General features: G+C 31.9%; 1 non-coding gene and 1 pseudogene across 1 annotated transcript; both read left to right on the forward strand.

The window, feature by feature from the left end:
* Positions 1-267: 267 nt before the first annotated feature.
* On the forward strand, positions 268-2,609 carry LOC120143283 (annotated as a pseudogene).
* A 405-nt stretch (positions 2,610-3,014) lies between these two features.
* TRNAF-GAA lies at positions 3,015-3,087 on the forward strand. The gene has a single exon. It is a non-coding gene; the product is annotated as a tRNA-Phe (tRNA).
* Positions 3,088-8,522: the final 5,435 nt, after the last annotated feature.

Raw genomic sequence — 8,522 nt, forward strand, 5'->3', positions numbered from 1 at the left:
AGGACAAAATTTGTAATTATACAAATATGATTAACTGACATGTCATCACTTCTATTAAATGTTAATAGCTAGTGATCTGATTGAATGCATTTAAATAGTTGAGTGGTCTGATTGATAAAAATTCAAAAATGATAGTCAAAATAAAAACGAGTTATAGTTGGGTGGTTTCTGATATAGTTTACCCTTATTATTATTAATAATAGCGAGGAACCCACTTCATGCGTAATATGTATTTGCCAGCTTAGCTTCGATCACTAATTCCTCCCATATCCGACTTCCCCTCGTTTCTTTCGCTCTCCGCCTTTTCGCCTCCAGTCTTAACCCCGGAAATCCGCCATGTCGGAAGACGAAGGAGACGGAGAAGAGTACCTTTTCAAGGTAGTGATAATCGGAGACTCGGCAGTTGGCAAATCCAGCCTCCTTTCACGCTACGCTCGTAATGAATTCAACCCGCATTCCAAAGCCACCATTGGAGTTGAGTTCCAGACCCAAAGCTTAGAAATCGATGGAAAAAAAAGTTAAAGCTCAGATTTGGGATACAGCTGGTCAAGAAAGGTTCCGTGCCGTCACTTCTGCTTATTACAGAGGTGCTGTTGGTGCTCTTATTGTTTATGATATCAGTAGAAGAACCACCTTCGATAGTGTCGGTCGCTGGCTTGATGAACTCAAGAGTAAGTTCCAGTCTCTCAGCTTTTTGTCTTGAATTTTGGTTTTCCTATCGATCTGGGTTCTTTATGTTGCCCAAGATTAAGTATGGCTTTGCTGCTTCATTTGGAACTTTCGATGGCTCATTTGGATGTCTATTGGATGTGAATTGAATATCTTTATGGTGATATTGACAGTTGAACTTCAGGATTTGGAATCAATAAGGAGTTTGTAAGGAGATCCATGAATATCTTTGCTTTTTCCCTTTTACAAGATCAAATCTCGATTTGTTCAGTTGGTTGGTTATTGTGGGGTATAGTGTTAGATCTGATGCTGTAATGATTGTAGTTTAAGGTTAAAGCTTGAAGAAAGCTTTAAGCAGCTATAACAAGATACAGCTATAAGAAAATAGGGGGAAAAAAAGTAGAATCGAGGTGGTTGCAGCATCACTAGTTAAGAATACAAGTTCGATCCTTGAGAAACCGAGTTGTTGAGAGACTTTACCTCAAAAATTTTAAATTTTTTGCCTTTGGAGGATCATATCTCTCAATACGCATGTCAAGATATGCATTACACATATATATCAGACATAGATGCTATAAGAGAAATGAGTACTCGAAGTAACATAAGTCACCATTTCTTGTGGAGTTATCACACTGGAATTTCCAATTTACATTAATGTATAATGGTTTTATGTAGCTATCCTACAACTTATGTTATTCGATTTAGTTGTTCAACTTATTTAATTGCTTATTGTTCTTGAAAGTGCAGTCAATATGATAAATTGTTAGGTTCTTGGACTACATTTTGGTTAAGATAAATAGAAACTGCTAAATATGATGAGAATGCGGTCTCATTTTAATTGATTAATTAATTGGACTGTTTCTTTGTAAAAGGAGGTCCACTTTGCACCATTAAGGTACACTCTGAAAAGAGCTTCGGACAATAAGTTATGCTAGATGTAGCATAGATATATCTGGACATTGTTAGATTATTGCCTACATCTTTGTTGATATCAACAAAATCTACCTACATACATAAACACAAAAACAATTAGTTCTTTGTTTGTTGCTTGTACTTGTGTTTTCAATTCTTAACATTCATGTGATGTGATTGCCTCAGTGAATGGAATGTAGATGGAAATTGTGTCCTAGACAGGTTGTTTGGTTTTTTTCTTAAAATCATTTTCCGTGCATTTGGTAGATACTTTGTCATAAAAAAGAATCAGAATCAGAATAGTATAGATAGAGTATATAAATTTGAAATGCAAATACATACATTCAGAAGTTGATAGAAAACTCAGAGAAAAACTTTCCCATTCAAAGGATTGAGACAAGCTAGAAGAGTATCTGGATATGATTCAAGACATAAATTAGGTGCCTTTGATTTTCATGCTCGTTTTTGTATTTTCAAACGAAAAAGTACTTCCGGGATGGATCAAACATGACTTTTATTTACTGGGCCATCACATTTCATTATTTTTTATATTTTCTCGTTGGACTTCTCAAGGCTTACTGTGTATGTGATTTCATATTTGCTCTAAAGTTATGCTAAGGTTTTTGCTTGTTTAAAATCTCTCTTCAGCGCATTCTGATACAACCGTGGCAAGGATGTTGGCTGGCAACAAATGTGACTTGGAAACTATCAGGGAAGTGAGTGTTGAAGAAGGCAAAAGCCTAGCTGAAGAACAAGAGTTCTTCATGGAAACATCAGCTTTAGATTCAATAAATGTTGATAAGGCTTTTGAGATCGTTATACGAGAAGATATACAACAATGTCAGCAGGAAGGTCCTGAATTCGGAGACTTGCAAAGCCGAGTTATCTGTCAATCGGGTATCCCTTACGAAGAGCGAAACTGATGGATCGAAGCAAACAGGTAGTTCTTCTTGCTGTTCCAGGTGATCTTATACAAATTAGAGGAAAAAAACGTACAAGGTGAGGCTTCCCCATGGCGTGGTTAATTCATTTTGGTCGGTTGATCTGCTGTTTTTTTTCCTTGGGTCGATGGATGTGTTTTGTTGAGGGTTTCTGTTGTTACTGAAAATCATACGATATTACATAGTTTGAAATACTGTTTTCTGGTTAATGAAAATTGTATGAAGCCGTAAATGAAACAGACAGCCATCTCATTTCATTTTCACATTATCTGGATGTAAGTGTACAATATATGTATGTCAAAACTTTTTAAAGTTGATTTATTTATTTATTCATTCATGTATCTGAAGGATTATAATTTTATACTTTCATCTGATATGGACAAAATATTTCAAGAGATGTTCAATTATTTCTGGGTTATTAAGGTATTAATAGGTTGGATTGAGTGCATTATCATTTGGTTTAATATTATTACAATGTGATCAAAGACAACTGCGGGGATAGCTCAGTTGGGAGAGCGTCAGACTGAAGATCTGAAGGTCGCGTGTTCGATCCACGCTCACCGCATTGCTCTTTAGGCTTTCGATTTACTTGATTCAGATTCCAGTGGGCCTGACCTAAGAAGCTGACCCAAATATCAATGGTCCATAAATTTGTTACGAGTCCGCCTATTACTCGGAAAATATATTAACAAGAAATATAAGTTTTTATATAATTATTTCTTTTAAAAAATAATAAGAAAAACATGTTCACTCATTTTCATTTTTTCCTCAAACTAAAAACTCTATTTTTATTTTTTCTATTATAAATTTTTTAATTATTATCTACTATTTTGTTAGTTCAATCAATAGAACAATTTGTTAGTTCATTTACTTAAATTTTGCCTCAATTCATTTTATAATTTGTTACAATTGAATTAGAATAATAAAATCATATATAAAATAAAATTAATCGTGCTCATGTTATTTTTGACGATATGATTTAGATTTGTTATTTTTTATATTTTGTTATATATTTTCAATTAATTTTTTTATTAATTTTTTTTAATTACCGATTAAATTAATTTATTTAAAAATTAAATTTTTATTCATACTATAGATTAATATAAATAGAATACTTAAAATTTTTAATCTAGTTTACTGAAACAAATCAATGTCACTGTTAGTAATATAAAAATCATTGCATGCAATGAGAAACTTTAATTGGAAATTCAAAGAGGTTGCTTGTTGGAAAACCAAATATGAATTTAAATATGATAATAATTTGACAAATAATTGAGTTTTTCTAATTTAATCCAACATTAATTACATTATTTAGGTGCCAAATAATTAACACAAAAAGAGGTAACTTTTAAATTATTGTATATATTTTGAAAAAGCTTAAAATAAAAATAAATATCTAAACATAATATTTTATTTTAATATTTAAAATTTATTCTTTTTTAGAATAGGACCTTAATATTATATTCCTTATCATTTTAAGATTAAATCATCAATATTTATGAAAAAATATATCAAATAAACGCATGTCATATAATTTGAATTTTATTTTTTATTTTTTAAAAAAAAAAAATCCTTAATTTTTTAATACATATAAAAATTTTATTTTTCATATATAAAATATGATTTGTTAATTCAATTTAGACGATGATACAGGTTCGTTGAACCATAGCTAAGTGAATGATAAAACAGAGTTTAAAGAAACCTAAACGTTGATGATAAGGAAGACGATAGATTAGTGAAGATCCAACCATATAATAAATGAACAATTGTGATTGGTTCGGCAATGGAGATTTACGACGACGACAATTATCTTGAAATTTAAAGATTTAAATAATTATAAAAAAAGATTTGATCATTTTAAATTAAAAAATTTTAAAATCAACTATTTATCATGCATTCACTAAATGATGAATTATTTTATAGATATATTAATTAAATTTTAAAATAAAAAACATAACATTTAATAAAAGAATTGAACACTTAAAAATTATAATTTAAATATGGATAAAGTATATAAATGGTTTATGTTGCTTTGTTGAGTCCTTTGATTATTAAAAGTTATAAAGTGATCCCTAACTATATGATATTGTTTTGTTGAGTCCATTGACTATTAAATGTTATAAAATGATCACCTGACTATTCATATATTCCAAATTCGTTTAAGAGCCAAGGCCGTAAATGCGTTAATTTTTTCCGTTAAGTGACATGTGTTACAATGGGGTAATTTTTAAAATTTTATTTAAAAAATTAAAAATATATTTTTAAAAAAACCCAAAATTTTCAAAAATCTAAAAAATATTTCCCAAACTTTAAAACCCTAAACCTAGTCCATATAACCATGTATGTCGTCGTTATCGTCGGTTGGACTTTCACCTGACCCCACCTCCACCGAAGACATGTTCCCCGATAAATAATCGTTGTAACAACGACGAAATCAACCTCAATAAATGTGAAAAAATGATGACCTTTGCGAAGACCACGATGATTCCACGACAAGGATGGCGTCATCCGACTATGGAGATGGAAAGGGAGGGAACGGTGGCTGTGGTCGAAAACGGAGGTGGAGTTAGGGTTAGCATTTGTGGATTTTAGGGATTTTGTGTGTGTGTGTGTTTTTGGTAATATAAGAGAAATTAGTTTTTTTAAATATAGTAATATTTTTTATAATTTTCATAAGAAATAAATTTCAAAATTGTTAGATTGTGAAATTAACACCGTTGACGTTCGGGCACCTAAAATGATAACGTTTGTAATGTTAGGCATCAGGATTATTCAAAAATAGCTTAGGCGTCTATTCGTGAAATACGCTATAGTTTAGACGGTTGCGTCACAAGGCCTGTGAGTGACGACCGATGACGTTGATAACCTTGGACCAGTGGGAACGACGTGGAGAAATGGGAGATAGCAGCAGTGGCGTGAAGGAACAAAGAAGAAGGGGAAAAAGGGAGATGAGGGCGCCGCAAGGATGATATAGAGAAGGGAGGTAGGGTTTATAATAAAATGGGGTAACTACGTCTTAGTCCCTGAAGTCCCTAGGGTTTAAAATCAAACTGTAAGTAATTTTTCAGAAAATACAAAGGAAATTTCGTTGATCGGAAAAATGTTTTACATGAAATAAAAATACCCTTAACTTAGACTTCTTACTTTTAGTTTATTTGATTTTATTCTTCATTTCCAAGGTTAATTATATATATTTTTAATTAATATGAGGTAAGTACAAGACAACATCTGTTCAAAAATAACTATCAACCTTTTGATATTGATAACTCACATCCATGGCATCTATGTGCTTGAACTCAGGTCATCAAAAAATATCAATAATTTCTTTACAAGAAGGCCACTTAATTCGTGTCAAGGTTAATTATATTTATCTCCTTGAATTGATATCCTAACTCCGTCCTCGCCCTCTACGATAAATATCACTCGTTGGATTTAAATCTTTAGAACGATCGTAATCACTATAAAAGCAAAATGTTTTTGGAGTATTAATTTTACATGATAATATCTAAGATTAATAATACAAACAAGAGTCTTAAATTAGAAATATAAAAATGTTTTTATACAAAGAAAGTGGAATATTGGAATTTAAGTCGCATCATCTTTTAATATATCAAGATGAATAGATGATATTTCAGTGCATCAAGGCTTTTGTGTTGAAGCAAGGAGTAAAACATGTGACACTCACAAGACCAAGACCCGACTTCACCCGGAAACCCCTAATTCCAAGCCTTCTCCTCCACAACAATTCTCGAAGGCGGTCGGAGATGCCCAGTGCTGCTTCATTCAACTTTTTGATCCATTTTTTCACCTTATCTTTGTACCCATTTTGCTCCGTAAAATGGTAACTGTTCAGAAACGCACGTCTAGCATGCCAATAATCGCGGCCGTTGCGGTTGCCGCTCCCGTAGTCGTCTTCCCATTTATCGGTAAGTTTGAGACGATGCATGTCGGACCAAGAGCAGATTATGGCAGCCGGAACGACTTTGGCGGTTGGCATGAGGAAGATCAGGTCCGAGAGGGTTTCGATTTGAAGATATAAAGCGGACGATGTTTGTTTGGTTGGAATTTAATTGCCACGTAAAATGACATTGTTTGGTGGTTGAACCAAAGGTGTTGAAAAAGGCAAAAGCTGGTGGCTTTGGTTACATCAAAACATGAATGTTTTCCGTATCCAAACAAAACCTAAAGAATGTAACTAACATTTGATTCAAGTAAACGGTTGACATTGTTGGATGTGGAAATATATAGACTTGTTTTGACTTCAACAGATTTTAGTAACTTCTATTACATGCTATAGACAACAATAATCCAATCGGTTTCTAAAATAAAATTTTGCATCACTTTATGACAAGTATAACAACGGTTATATATACTAACATTAATGAGGATCATAAACAAGGGCAGCGGGTTTTTGTTCTGCCTCACTCGTTAGTGGGAATAATACTAGTTCAAATCAAATCGATTTGGGGGAAAAATAGTTAACATAGGTGGCGTTTGGTTCGCTGGAATGTTTCTGAGGAAATTGGAATATGTGAAGGAATTAGAATCTGTCAGGAATTGGAATCTAATTCCATATTCTGTTTGGTTGGCAGGAAATTGAATTGGAATCCAATTTCATATTCTGTTTCGTTCGCAGACATGTCAGATGAATTTGATTTCAGTAATGTAAAATGACAGGATTACCCTTCTTGTTTTTTTTTCTCTTAATTTTAGTTTGTTTTATAAATTACATGTAGTAATATATTATAAAATTTTAAAAAATATTAAATTTTAATTTTATTAATTGATTATTCATTTCAATAAATTATAAAAATCATGCTAATAAACATCATAACTTAAAATTGTCCCAATTAGGGATGGCCATGGGTCGGGTTTTTGGTCCACCCGAGTCACCCGACCCGAATATATGAATTAGAAACCAGACCCGAATATATGAATTAGAAACCCGACCCGAAATAATAAAAAATTATTTTTTATTCAATACAAAATGACTTAATTGAAAAAATATATAGAGAGGTATTATTGTAATTATTCCTAAATATATAAGATAAAATTATATATTTTTTTGGGTCGGGTCGGGTCTGGTATTTTTCACCCTAAACCCGACCCGAACCGAATATATGAACTAGAAACCCGACCCGACCCGAAATAATAAAAAAAAATTTATTCAATAAAAACAGTGACTTAATTAAAAAAAATTTTATATAGAGGGGTATTATTGTAATTATTCCAAAATATATAAGGTAAAATTATATATTTTTCAGGTCAGGTCGGGTATTTTTCACCCTAAACTCGAACCCGACTCGACCCGAATATCACACTTAAAAAAACCCGACTCGAACCCGAATTTTTTTAAAAAAAATTTAACCCGATCGGGTCGGAACTCGTCGGGTCCGAGTTGAGTGACAATCCCTAATCCCAATCAAAATATGCTAATAAGTTACCAAAAGATTGATGAGGGTAGTATGGTCAAATTTCACATTCCCTCCAACAAGATAATTGAATTCCATCATAGAATGGATGGAATTCACTTTTCCTATTTTGATGAAAGTTGAAGGCATGAGAGATTCCAATTCCCTTAGAAAATTGAACCAAACCTGAGAAAGTAGTGGAATTGGATTCCAATTCCCCCAAATTCCAATGATTCCTACGAACCAAACGCCACCATAGTATTTTTTAGGGTAAATTATGCATTTAGTAGCTAAACTATCATTTTTTTGATCTATTTTATGACTTAAAATTTCATTTTTTAAAAAAAAACCGAAAGTTTAGTTTTTGTTTCATTTTAGTACCAGATGCAAAAAACTTAATGCGTTTAGTACTTAAACTATCAGTTTTGGTATGTTTTCAAAACTTAACATTAAATTTTGAATGAGGGTACTAAAATGAAATAAAAACTAAACTATAGTATGATTTTAAAAATTTTTTAAAATTTATGTACTAAAAATGACCAAAATTGATAGTTTAAGTACTAAACACGTAATTTACCCATTTTTTAAT

This window comes from Hibiscus syriacus, unplaced genomic scaffold (genome assembly GCF_006381635.1).
Source record: "Hibiscus syriacus cultivar Baekdansim isolate YM2019G1 unplaced genomic scaffold, ASM638163v2 tig00110840_pilon, whole genome shotgun sequence".
In the NCBI taxonomy this organism is placed as follows: domain Eukaryota; kingdom Viridiplantae; phylum Streptophyta; class Magnoliopsida; order Malvales; family Malvaceae; genus Hibiscus; species Hibiscus syriacus.